Source organism: Tachyglossus aculeatus, chromosome 2 (genome assembly GCF_015852505.1).
Source record: "Tachyglossus aculeatus isolate mTacAcu1 chromosome 2, mTacAcu1.pri, whole genome shotgun sequence".
NCBI lineage: Eukaryota > Metazoa > Chordata > Mammalia > Monotremata > Tachyglossidae > Tachyglossus > Tachyglossus aculeatus.
In genome coordinates, this window is record NC_052067.1 from 176,002,300 (window position 1) to 176,016,949 (window position 14,650).

Consider the following 14,650-nt stretch of genomic DNA (forward strand, 5'->3'; position numbering starts at 1 on the left):
AACTGAGGAGGCGCTTACAATGTTGTCATCCACAGCCTGACACTGTGACATCACTGTCACATGGGAGCCTTCGAATTCCCTGGTCCTGCAGAGGCTCACAGACTACATATAAAAGGGAAGAGAGGGGTTCAGCAGCAGACACATAAAGTGAGATGAAACAATAAAAATACTAGAACAACCTAAGAGAAGTGAAAACAAACAGAACAAAACAAAAGAAGTAGGGACAGTGGCAGGAGAAGCAGAGATCCACACCCTTTATGTCTCAGACTCCACGGTCGCAACCTCAGGTCACATCACTGCTCCAGCTAGGGCAGCCACCACAGCATTCCCAGGGCTCCAGGTTTAGAGGAGTTCTCATGCTGCTATTGCCTCAGCCTCTCCTGCTGCTGAGGTGCAAGGCAGGATGGGATAATAATAATAATGGGATAATAATATTTATGGTATTTGTTAAGCACTTACTATGTGCCCTGCACTGTTCTAAGCTCTGGGGTAGATACAAGGTAATCAGGTTGTCCCACGTGGGGCTTACAGCCTTACTCTCCATCAACCTACACATCAGGCAGAAACTCCTCACTCTGGGCTTCAAGGCTGTCCATCACCTCGCCCCCTCTTACCTCACCTCCCTTCTCTCCTTCTATAGCCCAGCCCGCACCCTCCGCTCCTCTGCCGCTAATCTCCTCACTGTGCCTCGTTCTCGCCTGTCCCACCGTCGACCCCCAGCCCACGTCATCCCCCTGGCCTGGAATGCCCTCCCTCTGCACATCCACCAAGCTAGCTCTCTTCCCCCCTTCAAGGCCCTACTGAGAGCTCACCTCCTCCAGGAGGCCTTCCCACACTGAGCCCCCTCTTTCCTCTCCCCCTCCTCCCCCTCCGCCTTACCTCCTTCCCTACCCCACCGCACCTATATATATATGTATATACGTTTGTTCGTATTTATTACTTTATTTATTTATTTATTCTACTTGTACATATCTATTCTATTTATTTTATTTTGTTAAGTTTTGTTTTGTTCTTTGTCTCCCCTTCTAGACTGTGAGCCTACTATTGGGTAGGGACCGTCTCTATATGTTGCCAACTTGTACTTCCCAAGAGCTTAGTACAGTGCTCTGCACACAGTAAGCGCTCAATAAATACGATTGATTGATTGATTGATTGATTAAAAGGGTCTGGAGAAAGGCGTAGTAAGTCTGTCTGCCCCTCTAGACTGTAAGCTCATTGTGGGCAGGGAATGTGTCAGTTATATTTCTCCCCCTTTTAGACTGTGAGCCCACTGTTGGGTAGGGACTGTCTCTATATGTTGCCAATTTGTATTTCCCAAGCGCTTAGTGCAGTGCTCTGCACATGGTAAGCGCTCAATAAATACGATTGATGATGATGATGATGATGATATTGTTATTGTATACTCTCCTAAGTGCTTAGTACAGTGCTCTACACATAGTAAGCATTCAGTACAATTGACTGACACAGATGGCTAAGCAGGCACCTCCTACGTATTCAACCAACATAAAACAATTACAAACCTGTATGTTCCCTTTCCTAAATGGGCTCTAACTCCGGGGAATGACCTCCTCCTAAACCAAGGACCTGCCTCTTTACTCTCCTGGCTGCTCATTGTTTCCTCCACCTCCCAGCTTCAGGCCTGTGTTAGCCTTTCCAGTGCTCCAGGGCGATAGGAATTTGTGTGCCCTGTATGACAGTGATGTCACCATGTCAGGTTGTGTGTGAGGTCATTGGGAGTGTCTCCCCAATTTCATTGATTTGAGACCTGGCTCTGAGCCTGCCCATCCCCACCCTGGCTCCTTCACACACTCTCCCAAGCCTGGTGGGAACTGATCACTCAGTTCTAGATTATGAGATCATTGTGGACAAGGAATGTGTCAGCTAACTCTGTTCTATTGTACTCTCTCAAATGCTTGTTACAGTGCTCTGCCCATAGTAAGCACTCAGTAAGTACCATCAATGAATCGATTGATTGTATTTATTCATTCATTCATTCAATTGTATTTATTGAGTGCTTACTGTGTGCAGAGCACTGTACTAAGCGCTTGGAAAGTACAAGTTGGTAACATATAGAGACGGTCCCTACCCAATAGCGGGCTCACAGTCTAGAAGACTCACAGTCTATATGCCCTCCCCTACTCATGCTCATGAACAATCACTAGTCCCCCTCCCATTATCAGCTGTTAATAGATCGATTACTTTCTAAAGAGGTCATTAGGTAATGTTAATGGATGGGGCAATTGGTTTCTGCCACTGGGGCTATTAGGTAATGTTAATGGTAGGGCTACTGGGCTTGCCAATGGGACTATTAGGTAATGATAATAGTGGGGCTATTAGCTTTTGCCAATTGGGCTATTAGGTAATTGGAGAAGCAGCATGGCTTAATGGAAAGAGCACAGGTTTGAGAGTCAAAGGATGTGGGTTATAATCCTGGCTCCACCACTTGTCTGCTGTGTGACTTTGGTCAAGTCACAACTTCTCTGTGCCTCAGTTATCTCATCTGTGAAATGGGGATTAAGACTGAGCCCCACGTGGGGCAACCTGATTACCTTGAATCTACTCCAGCGTTTGGAACAGTGCTTGGCACATAGTAAGCACTTAACAAATACCATTATTATAATTAGTAGTAGTAGTACTAATGGCTGGGGCTATGAGCTTCTGCCAATTGGACTATTAGGTAATGCTAATGGTTGGGGCTGTTAGCTTCTGCCAATGGGACTATTAGGTAAAGCTAATAGTTGGGGCTACTAGGTTATGCCAATGGACTATTAGCATTTTGACTTCCAGGCTGAGGTTATCTTGGCAGCCTAGGGTTTTGGGGGCAGAGGGAAGGGGAGGATAGAACAGGTTAAGCGTGTGACCCCCTGCCCCTGTGTCTGCCCCTGCATGTTTGGGGGCTCTTGTCCCTTCCTGACTCACTAAAGCTGCACTGGGGGAAAAAAAATCTATCAGTGGGAGGTCAATGGTGAGACAGATAAGATCGAGGTACAGAGAGTAGGTTAGCATTAAAGGAGCCAACCTACTTCACCTCACTACACTCCTATTATAACCCAACACACAATGTTTTAAGGATTTGAGGGAATACAATAGAGTTAGTAGACACAAACCCTGCTGTCAAAGATCTTATAGCTGAGCTGTGGGAGACAGACAGGTAAAAGGGGAAACCTCAGTTCTGGCTTTCCCATCACTGTAGATAGCATCACTGTCCTTCCTGTCTCATGAGCCCGTAACCTTGGTGTTATCCTTGACTCCTCTCTCTCATTCAGTAGAAGCAGCGTGGCTCAGTAGAAGCAGCGTGGCTCAGTAGAAGCAGTGTGGCTCAGTGAAAAGAGCACGGGCTTTGGAGTCAGAGGTCATGGGCTTGAATCCTGACTCCACCACATGATAGCTGTGTGACCTTGGGCAAGTCACTTAACTTCTCTGAGCCTCAGTTACCTCATCTGTAAAATGGGGATTGATTGTGAGCCCCACGTGGGGCAATCTGATCACCTTGTATCCCCCCCACCGCTTAGAACAGTGCTCTGCACATAGGAAGCACTTAACAAATGCCATTATTATTATTATTATTATTAAACCTACATATTCAATTCATCACTAAATCCGGTCAGTTTGACCTTCACAGCATCTCTAAAATTTACCCTTTCCTCTCCATCTAAACTGCTACCACTTTAATCCAAGTACTTATCCTACCCCACCTTGATTATGGTATCGACCTCCTTGCTGACCTCCCAGGCTCCTGTCTCTTCCCACTCCAGCCCATATTTCACTCTGCTACCCAGATCATTTCTCAACAAATACATATGTACATGTCTTTATAGTCTGCCATTTCCCCTGTCTGTAATTTGTGTTAATGTCTGACTCCCCGTCTGGACTATAAATTCCTTCTGGGAAGGGATCATGTCTACCAACTCTATTTTACTGTGCTCTCCCAAGCACTTAGTACAGTGCTCTGCACACAGTAAGTGCTGAATAAATCCCAGTGATTAATAGACAGGATGGATGGATGGGGGAGAGGCTGAAAGTGGGCAGAATGGTGTGGAGGCTGAATGAACAGTTTAAATATGATATGATGAGAGCCAGGGCCAGGGTGGTGGCTGTGAGGTTGGACAGAAAGGGGGCAGAAGAGACAGATCCAGAGTAGAGAGGTTGAGTGAAACCCACAGCCTACAAAGCCTTACTGGCTGGGAGGTCACAGTTTGGGAGGCTCCAGACTTCCCACAGGTCCATCACCCCCAGGTCTCCTCTCTCCTTTCCCTTCAGGTCCAGATGGTTCAGATTCATGTGGCTGACAAGAGCAGAGAGATCCTGGCAGCAGGCAGCACTGAGGTGGCAGCCCCATGTCTGAGACTCAGCCTTGCAGGAGGGCCCCCCACAAAGGAGCAGGTATCGTACTCATGTGTGGGATTCAATCTTCCAGGAGAGAAACCAAAGGGGTGGGTATCTTACCCTTATCTGGGACTCCATCCTTTCCTTGTCCTCCCTGGAGCTCAATGCTGCCACTCACGGTCCCTGGCATCTAGACTCTTGTCCCTGTTCCCTCCCCCCAGCTCCTCCTCCTTTTCCTCAGCCCAGCAGAGTTCCACCACCCAGCCCCTCCAGCCCTTCAACCCCTCAGCCTGACCTTGCTCGACTTGAAGTACAGTGCTCCGCACACAGTAAGCACTCAATAAATACGATTGAATAAATGACTCCCCACAGCACATATGTATCTATCTGTAGATATCTGTAATTGATTGTTTTATCTATTTGTATTAATGTCTGTCTCCCCCTCTAGACCGTGAGCTCATTGTTGGGTAGGGACCGTCTCTATATGTTGCCAACTTGTACTTCCCAAGCGCTTAGTACAGTGCTCTGCACACAGTTAGTGCTCAATAAATACGATTGAATGAATGACTCCCCGCAGCACATATGTATCTGTCTGTAGATATCTGTAATTGATTGTTTTATCTATTTGTATTAATGTCTGTCTCCCCCTCTAGACCGTGAGCTCGTTGTTGGGTAGGAACTGTCCCTATATGTTGCCAACTTGTACTTCCCAAGTGCTTAGTCCAGTGCTCTGCACACAGTAAGCGCTCAATAAATACGATTGAATGAATGAATAAATGAAAAAACAGGGCATTGTTGTTGCAAGCAGCTGGGGAACACAGGAACCTCCATCTCCTGTGCCTGTGGATGGCTTTCAGGTGGCCTCCCTCTCCCTGGACAGAAGCTGCCACACAGCCACTCCACACTACTGCAGGGGACTATCCTGAAAGAAAACCAGAACAACCTGATTGTCTTATATTTCCCCAGCACTTAGGACAGTGCTCTCTGATCTCCTGATCTCCCTGATCTCCCATCCTCGTGTCTCTCTCCACTTCAATCCATACTTCATGCTGCTGCCCAGATTATCCTTGTCCAGAAACGCTTTGGGCATATCACTCCCCTCCTCAAAAATCTCCAGTGGCTACCAATCAATCTGCGCATCAGGCAGAAACTCCTCACCCTTGGCTTCAAGGCTGTCCATCACCTTGCCCCCTCTTACCTCACCTCCCTTCTCTCCTTCTACTGCCCAGCCCGCACCCTCCGCTCCTCCACCGCTGATCTCCTCACCGTACCTCACTCTCGCCTGTCCCGCCATCGACCCCCGGCCCACGTCATCCCCCGGGCCTGGAATGCCCTCCCTCTGCCCATCCGCCAAGCTAGCTCTCTTCCTCCCTTCAAGGCCCTGCTGAGAGCTCACCTCCTCCAGGAGGCCTTCCCAGACTGAGCCCCTTCCTTCCTCTCCCCCTCGTCCCCCTCTCCATCCCCCCCATCTTACCTCCTTCCCTTCCCCACAGCACCTGTATATATGTATATATGTTTGTACATATTTTTTTTACTCTATTTATTTATTTATTTTATTTGTACATATCTATTCTATTTATTTTATTTTGTTAGTATGTTTGGTTTTGTTCTCTGTCTCCCCCTTTTAGACTGTGAGCCCACTGTTGGGTAGGGACTGTCTCTATTTGTTGCCAATTTGTACTTCCCAAGCGCTTAGTACAGTGCTCTGCACATAGTAAGCGCTCAATAAATATGATTGATGATGATGATGATGATGGCAGTACTTGGAACATAGTAAGTGCTTAACAAATACCACAGTTATTATTATAATAATAATTATTATATGCATAGGTGAAAAGAGGGAAAAAGTAAAATGAGGGGTAAGTCATGGAAGGCCACCTAGAGGAGATGTAATTGTAGGTGGGCTTTGAAGGTGGGAAGAGGGATGTTCTGTCAGACATGAAAGAGGAGGGAGTTCCAGAACAAAGGAGGGATGTGGACAAGGGGTCAGTGGTGCTGTAGATGAGATTGAGGTACAGCAAGTAGGTTGGTGTTAGAGGAGTGAAGTGTTCAGGCTGGGTTTTAGTAGGAATCAGTAAGGGAAGGTAGAAGTGAGCAAGGCGATTGTGTTTCTTAAAGCCAACAGTGAGAAGTTTCTGTGTGATTAATTGATTGATTGATTGATTGATTTACACTTAGGGAAGCAGTGTAACCTAATGGAAAGAGCATGGGCCTGGGATTTAGAGGACTTGGATTCTCATCCCATCTCCACCATTTACCCACTGTGTGACACTGGGCAAGCGACTTTGATTCTCTGTGTCACAGTTCCCTCATCTGCAAAATGGAATTCTAGTAACTGCTCTCCTTCCTACTTAATTTGTGAGCCTCTTATGGAGCCTGATTATCCAATATCTACCCCAACACTTAGTTTGGTGTGTGGCATATAGTAAAAGCACTGAATAAATACCACAATTACTTACACTTATGGGCCTGGAAACAGATCGAGGGGTGGACTTGTCTGTGTTGCTCTGATCCGAACATCCTCGTCAGGGGTATAAATCAATCATTCAATCAATCCATGGTATTTTTTGAACATATACTGTGTGCCGAGCACTGTACTAAAACCTTGGGAGAGTTACAATACAACATTCATTCATTCATTTAATTGTATTTATTGAGTGCTTACTGTGTGCAGAGCACTGTACTAAGCGCTTGGAAAGTACAAGTCGGCAACATATAGAGACAGTCCCTACCCAACAATGGGCTCACAGTCTAGAAGGGGGAGACAGACAACAAAACAAAACATGTATACAGTTGTCAAAATTGTCAGAACAAATAGAATTAAAGCTATATGTACATCATTAACAAAATAAATAGAATAGTAAATATGTACAAGTAAAATAAATAGAGTAATAAATCTGTACAAATATATACAAGTGCTTTGGGGAGGGGAAGGAGGTAGGGTGGGGGTGATGGGGAGGAGGAAAGGAAAAGGGGGGCTCAGTCTGGGAAGGCCTCCTGAAGAAGGTGAGCTCTCAGTAGGGCTTTGAAGGGAGGAAGACAGCTAGCTTGACGGATGTGTGGAGGGAGGGCATTCCAGGCTAGGGGAAGGATGTGGGCTGGGGGTTGATGGCGGGACAGACAAGAACGAGTGAGGAGGTTAGTGGCCGAGGAGCGGAGGGTGCGGGCTGGGCTGTAGAAGGAGAGAAAGGAGGTGAGGTAGGAGTTGGTAGTCACATTCCCTGCTCAAAATTTAAATTAAATTATGGATATATACCTAAGTGCTATGAGGCTAAGGGAGGAGTGAATAAAGGATGCAAAACCAAGGACAAGGGTGATGCAGAAGGGAGAAGGAGAAGGAGAAATGAGGGCTTAGTCAGGGAAAGCCTCTTGGAGGAGATGTGTTTTTAATAAGGCTTTGAAGGTGAGTAGAGTGGTTGACTGTCGAATTTGAGGAGGGAGGGAGTCCTCCTTTCCTCTTCTCCCACTCCACTCTGTGTTGCCTTGACTTGCTCTCTTTATTCATCCCCTGCCCACCAGCTCCACAGCATTTAAGAATAATAATAATAATAATGGCACTTGTTAAGTGCTTACTATATGTAAAGCACTGTTCTAAGGGCTGGGGTACATACACGGAGATCAGGTTGTCCCACGTGTGGCTCACGGTTTTCATCCCCATTTTACAGATGAGGTAGCTGAGGCACAGAGAAGTTAAGTGACTTGCCCAAAGCCACACAGCTGACGATTGGCAGAGCCAGGATTTGAACCCATGACCTCTGACTCCCAAGCCCGGGCTCCTTCCATTGAGCCATGCTGCTTATTTACATATCTGAAATTTATTTAGTTATATTAATGTCTGTCTCCCCCTCTAGACTGTAAGCTCATTGTGGGCAGGAAATGGGTCTGTTTATTGTTATACTCTACTCTCCCAAGCACTTAGTACAGTGCTCTGCACACAGTAAGCGTCAATAAATATGATTGAATGAATGAATGAATGAATGAGAATGGGGAAGAGCCACTTGAGGTCTGGCAAACAGCCACCCCGCCCTCGGGGGAGAGTTATCAAAGATAATACCGAGTGCTGCGGAACATTGGACTTAGTGCTTGCGTGAGTGTAATACAGTTGGTAGACCTGATCCCTGCCTTAAGGAGCCTACAATGGTACTTGTCTTCTGTGTGACCTTGGGCAAGTCATTTCATTTTTCTGTGCCTCAGTTACCTTAACTGTAAAATGGGGATTAATATTGTGAGCCTCGTGTGGGAATGAGACTGTGTCTAACCTGATTTGCTTGCATCCACCCCAGTGCTTAGAACAGTGCCTGGCACATAGTAAGCACTTAACAAATGCCACAATTATTATTATTGAAATCTAGGTGGGAACCCAGACATTCAACACATTAGAGACAATAGGGGAAGAAACATGTGGGACAGGGACTGATTATCTCTAACCTGATTATCTTGTCCAATCTGATTATCTTGTATTTTCCCCAGAGTTTAGTGCAGTGCTTGGCACATAGTAAGCAGTAACAAGTAACATGTTCAGCAAAGAATGAGGATATGAACTTAAGTGCCCTGGGAGTGGGGAGGGGTGAGTATCAAAGTACTTAAAGAGGATAGACACACACGTATAGGTGACATCAGAAGGAAGGAAAATGGGGTGGGGAGATGACAGATTAGTCAGAACAGGCTGCAGATTTCATCAGGAAAGGTCCCAGCTCCTTGACAAACTGATCGGTAACCATTAAGTTAGAACTCTAATCACTGCTTAGGATTTTCCCATAATGCTGGCAAGGCCATGTCTGTTCACTGGCTATGTGACTTTGGGCACGTCATTCACTTCTCTGTCTCTCAGTTCCCTCATCTGTAATATTTCATTCATTCATTCAATCATATTTATTGAGTGCTTACTGTGTGCAGAGCACTGTGCTAAGCACTTGGAAAGTATAATTCGGCAACAAATGGAGACAATCCCCACCCAACAAGGGGCTCACAGTCTAGAAGGTGGGGGACAAATTACAAAACCAAAACAAAACAAGTAGACAGGCATCAATAGCATCAATATAAATAGAATTATAGATATATACACATCATTAATAAATGAATAGAATAATAAATATGTACAAATATACACGAGTGCTGAGGGGAGGGGAAGGGGGTAAGAGCAGAGAGAGGGAGTTTGGGCGATGGTGAGGGGAGGAGGAGAAGAGGAAAAGGGGTGCTCAGTCTGAGAAGATCTCCTGGAGGAGGTGAGCTTTCAGGTAGGACTTTGAAGGGGGAAAATGGGCTAGTTTGGCAGATGTGAGGAGGGAGGTCATTCCAGGCCAGAGGTAAGAAGTGGGCCAGGTGTCAACAGTGGGATAGGCGAGAACGAGGCACAGTGAGGAGGTTAGCGGCAGAGGAGCAGAGGGTGTGGGCTGGGCTGGAGAAGGAGAGAAGGGAGATGAGGTAGGAGGGGGCAAGGTGATGGAGAGCTTTGAAGCCAATAGTGGGAAGTTTTTGCTTGATATGAAGGTTGATAGGCAACCACTGGAGATTTTTGAGGAGTCGGGGTGATATGCCCAGAGCATTTCTGGGCAGCAGAGTGAAACATAGACTGAAGAGGGGAGAGACAGGAGGCAATGCCTGTTCTCCCTCCTATTTAGACTGCGAGCCCCATGTGGAGACTGATTATCTTGTTTCTACCCCAGCTCACATGGCTTCAACTACAACCTCTATGTGGATGATAGCCAAATCTACACCTCCAGCCCTGATCTTGCTCCCTGTCTGTGGTCTCACATTTCCTCCTGCCTTCAAGACATCTCTACTTGGATGTTCTGCCATCACCTCAAACTTAACATGTCTAAAACAGAATTCCTTATCTTCCCATCTAAACCCTGTCCTCCCCCGACTTTCCCATCACCATAATACAGTAACAATAATAACTGTGGTATTTATTAAGCACTTACTATTTACCAGGCACTCTACCTAGAGCTGGGGTGGATATAAGCAAATCAGGTTGGACATGGTCCCTGTCCCACATAGGGCTCACAGTCTCAATCTCCATTTTACAGATGAGGTAACTGAGGCACAGAGAAGTGAAGTGACTTGGCCAAGGTCACACAGCAGACAAGTGGCAGAGCAGAGATTAGAACCCATGACCTTCCAACTCCCAGGCCTGTTCCTAATCCACTACCCAATGCTGCTTCTCTTGCAGCCCCACCATCCTTCCTGTCTCACAAGCCTGTAAACTTTGCATTACCTTTGACTCTTTTCTTTCTTTCATTCATTCATTCATTCATTCATTCAATCATTTTTATTAATCACTTACTATGTGTAGAGCACTGTACTAAGCTCTTGGGAAAGAATAATACAACAATAAACAGTGTCATTCCCTTCCCACAGTGAGCTCACAGTCTAGTGGGGGGAAACAGGCAGCAATACAAATAAATAAAATTACAGATATGTACATAACTGCTGTGGGTCTAGGAGTGAGGGAGGAGCAAAGGGAGTACATCAGAGTGATGCAGAAGGGAGTGGGAGATGAGAAACAGTTGGGCTTATTCTGGGAAGGCCTCTTGGTGGAGATGTGCCTTCAATAAGGCTTTGAAGAAGGGGAGAGTAATTGTCTGGCGGATTTGAGGAGAAAGGGTGTTCCAGGCCAGAGGGAGGACAAGGGCTGGGGGTAGGTGGCTAGACAGGCGACCAGGGGCACAGTGAGAAGGTTAGCACTAGAGGAGCGAAGTATGCAGGCTGGGTTGTAGAAAGAGAGAAGTGAGGTGAGGTAGGAGGGGGCAAGGTGATGGAGTGATTAAAAACCAATTGTAAGAAATTTTTGTTTGATATGGAAGTGGATAGGCTACCACTGGAGATTTTTGAGGGGTGAGGGGAGTGACAGTGACATGTTCTGAACATTTTTGTAGAAAGATGATCCAGGCAGCAGAGTGAAGTATGGACTGGAGTGGGGAGAGACAGGAGGTTGGGAGGTCAGCAAAGAGGCTGATTCAGTAATCCAGGCAGGATAAGATAGGATAGGATATGGTAGCAGTTCAGATGGAGAGCAAAGGGAGGATCTTAGCAATATTGTGATGGTGAGACTGATGGGATTTGGTGACAAATTGAATATATGGTTTGAATGAGATGAATCAAGGATAACAGCAAGGTTACGGGCTTGTGAGATGGGAAGGATGGTGGTGCCATCTACTGTGATGGGAAAGTCAAGGAGAGAACAGGATTTGGGTGGGAAGATAAGGAGCTCTGTTTTGGATATGTTAAGTTTGAGGTGATAGGGGGCACATCCAAGTAGAAATGTCTTGAAGGCAGGGGGAGATGCAAGCCTGGAGAGAGGGAGAGAGATCAGGGGAGGAGATGCAGGTGTCACCTGCAAAGAGATGGTAGTTGAAGCCACAGGAGCGAATGAGTTCCCCCAGGGAGTGGGTGTAGATGGAGAATAGAAGGGGACCCAGAACTGAACCTTGAGGTACCCCCACAGTTAAAGGGTGGGAGGTAGAGGAGGAGCCCATGAAGGAGACTGAGAATGAATTGGCAGAGAGATGAGGAGAACCAGGAGAGGACAGAGGCAGTGAAGCCAAGCCCAATGTTGGGTAGGGACCGTTTCTATATGCTGCCAACTTGTACTTCCCAAGCACTTAGTACAGTGCTGTGCACACAGTAAGCACTCAATAAATATGATTGAATGAATGAATGAATTGGATAAGGTTTCCAGAAGCGGGTGGTCCAGGAGAAAGGGGTGGTCCACAGTGTCGAAGTGGTCCACATTCAACCCACATATTTAATCCATCACTAAATCCTGTTGGTTGGACCTTCACGACATTGGTAAGATCCACTAAAATCAGCCCTTTCCTCTCCATCCAAACTGCTACAATGTTAATCCAATCATTTAACCTATCCCACTTTGATTACTGTATCAACCTTTTTGCTGACCTCCCAGACTCCTGTTTCTTCCCATTCCAGTCCATACTTCACTCTGCTGCCCAGATCATTTTTCTATAAAAATGTTCAGGCCATGTTTCCCCATTTCTCAAGAACCTCCAGTGATTGCCCATCCACCTCCACATCAAACAAAATCTCCTTACCATTGGCTTTAAAGCACTCAATCACCTTGCCCCCTCCTCCCTCACCTCACTGCTCTCTTATTACAACTCACCCCGCACACATCACTCTCTAATGCTAACCTCACTTTACCTCAATCTCATCTATCTCACCTCTTCTCCATGTCCTGCCCCTGGCCTGGGATGCCTTCCCTCCTCATATCTGACAGACCATTGCTCTTCCCACCTTCAAGGCCTTATTGAAGGTGCATCTCTTCCAAGGGGACTTCCCTGACTAAGTCTTCTTTTCCTTTTCTTCCACTCCCTTCTGCATCAATCAATCAATCAATCAATCAATCAATCGTATTTATTGAGCACTTACTGTGTGCAAAGCACTGTACTAAGCGCTTGGGAAGTACAAGTTGGCAATATATAGAGACAGTCCCTACCCAACTGGCTTGTTTCCTTTATTCATCCCCTCTCCCAGTCTCAAAGCACTTATGTACTTATCTATAATTAATTTAATTTATATTCATGTCTGTCTCCTCCTCTAGACTGTAAGCTAGTTGTGGGCAGGGAATTTGTTTGTTATATTGTTATACTGTACTTTCCCAAGTGCTTAGTACAAGGCTCTGCACACAGAAAATGCTCAATAATTATGATTGACTCTTAGTACAGTGTTTGGCACATAGTAAATATTTAACAATACCACCATAAATATATATTGTTGTATATTAAGTATCTATCTATATATGTATATATATATATATATATATATATACAATATATTTGTATATACAGAAAGAGACTATATGTATATACAGTGTGGCTCAATGGAAAGAGCATGGGCTTTAGAGTCAGAGGTCATGGGTTCAAATCCCAGCTCTGCCAATTGTTAGCTGTGTGACTTTGGGCAAGTCACTTAACTTCTCTGTGACTCAGTTACCTCATCTGTAAAATGGGGATGAAGACTGTGAGCCCCCCCGTGGGCAACCTGATCACCTTGTAACCTCCCCAGCCCTTAGAACAGTGCTTTGCACATAGTAAGCACTTGATAAATGCCACCATTATTATTATTCTTATATACATATGAACGTATATATATGAGAAGCAGCATGATTTACTGGAAACAGCACCGACTTGGGAGTCGGAGGACATGGGTTCTAATTCCTGCTCCACCACTTGTCCGCCATCGACCCCCGGCCCACGTCATTTCCCGGGCCTGGAATGCCCTCCCTCTGCCCATCCACCAAGCTAGCTCTCTTCCTCCCTTCAAGGCCCTACTGAGAGCTCACTTCCTCCAGGAGGCCTTCCCAAACTGAGCCCCTTCCTTCCTCTCCCCCTCGTCCCCCTCTCCATCCCCCCATCTTACCTCCTTCCCTTCCCCACAGCACCTGTATATATGTCTATATGTTTGTACATATTTATTACTCTATTTATTTATTTATTTATTTATGTATCTTACTTGTACATATCTCTTCTATTTATTTTATTTTGTTAGTATGTTTGGTTATGTTCTCTGTCTCCCCCTTCTAGACTGTGAGCCCACTGTTGGGTAGGGACTGTCTCTATGTGTTGCCAATTTGTACTTCCCAAGTGCTTAGTACAGTGCTCTGCACATAGTAAGCGCTCAATAAATACGATTGATTGATTGATTGATTCTTCCCTTCACCACAGCACCTGTATATATGTATATATGTTTGTACATATTTATTACTCTATTTATTTTACTTGTACATATCTATTCTATTTATTTTATTCTGTTAGTATGTTTGGTTTTGTTCTCTGTCTCCCCCTTCTAGACTGTGAGCCCACTGTTGGGTAGGGACTGTCTCTATATGTTGCCAACTTGTACTTCCCAAGCGCTTAGTACAGTGTTCTGCACACAGTAAGTGCTCAATAAATACGATTGATTGATTGATTGATTGATGATTGATTGATTGCTGTGTGACAGTGGGCAAGCCACTTAACTTCTCAATGCCTCAGTTACCTCATCTGTAAAATGGGGATTAAAACTGTGAGCCCCACATGGGACAACCTGATTGCCCTGTATCTACCCCAGTGCTTAGAACAGTGCTTGGCACATAGTAAGCACTTAGCAAATACCATACTTGTTATTATTATAAACAGAGACTATATATAAATATACACATATAGTCTCTGTTTTTGAGCCTGCCTCTTGGCATGTTGGTGTCTCTGTAGCCTTAACACCTTTCCTGGCTGGTGCCTGCTGGGTGGTCTATATGCTACAGTGTTTTGGGTTTTTTGTTTATGGTATTTTTTAAGTGCTTACTATCTTCCAGGCTCTGTTCTAAGTA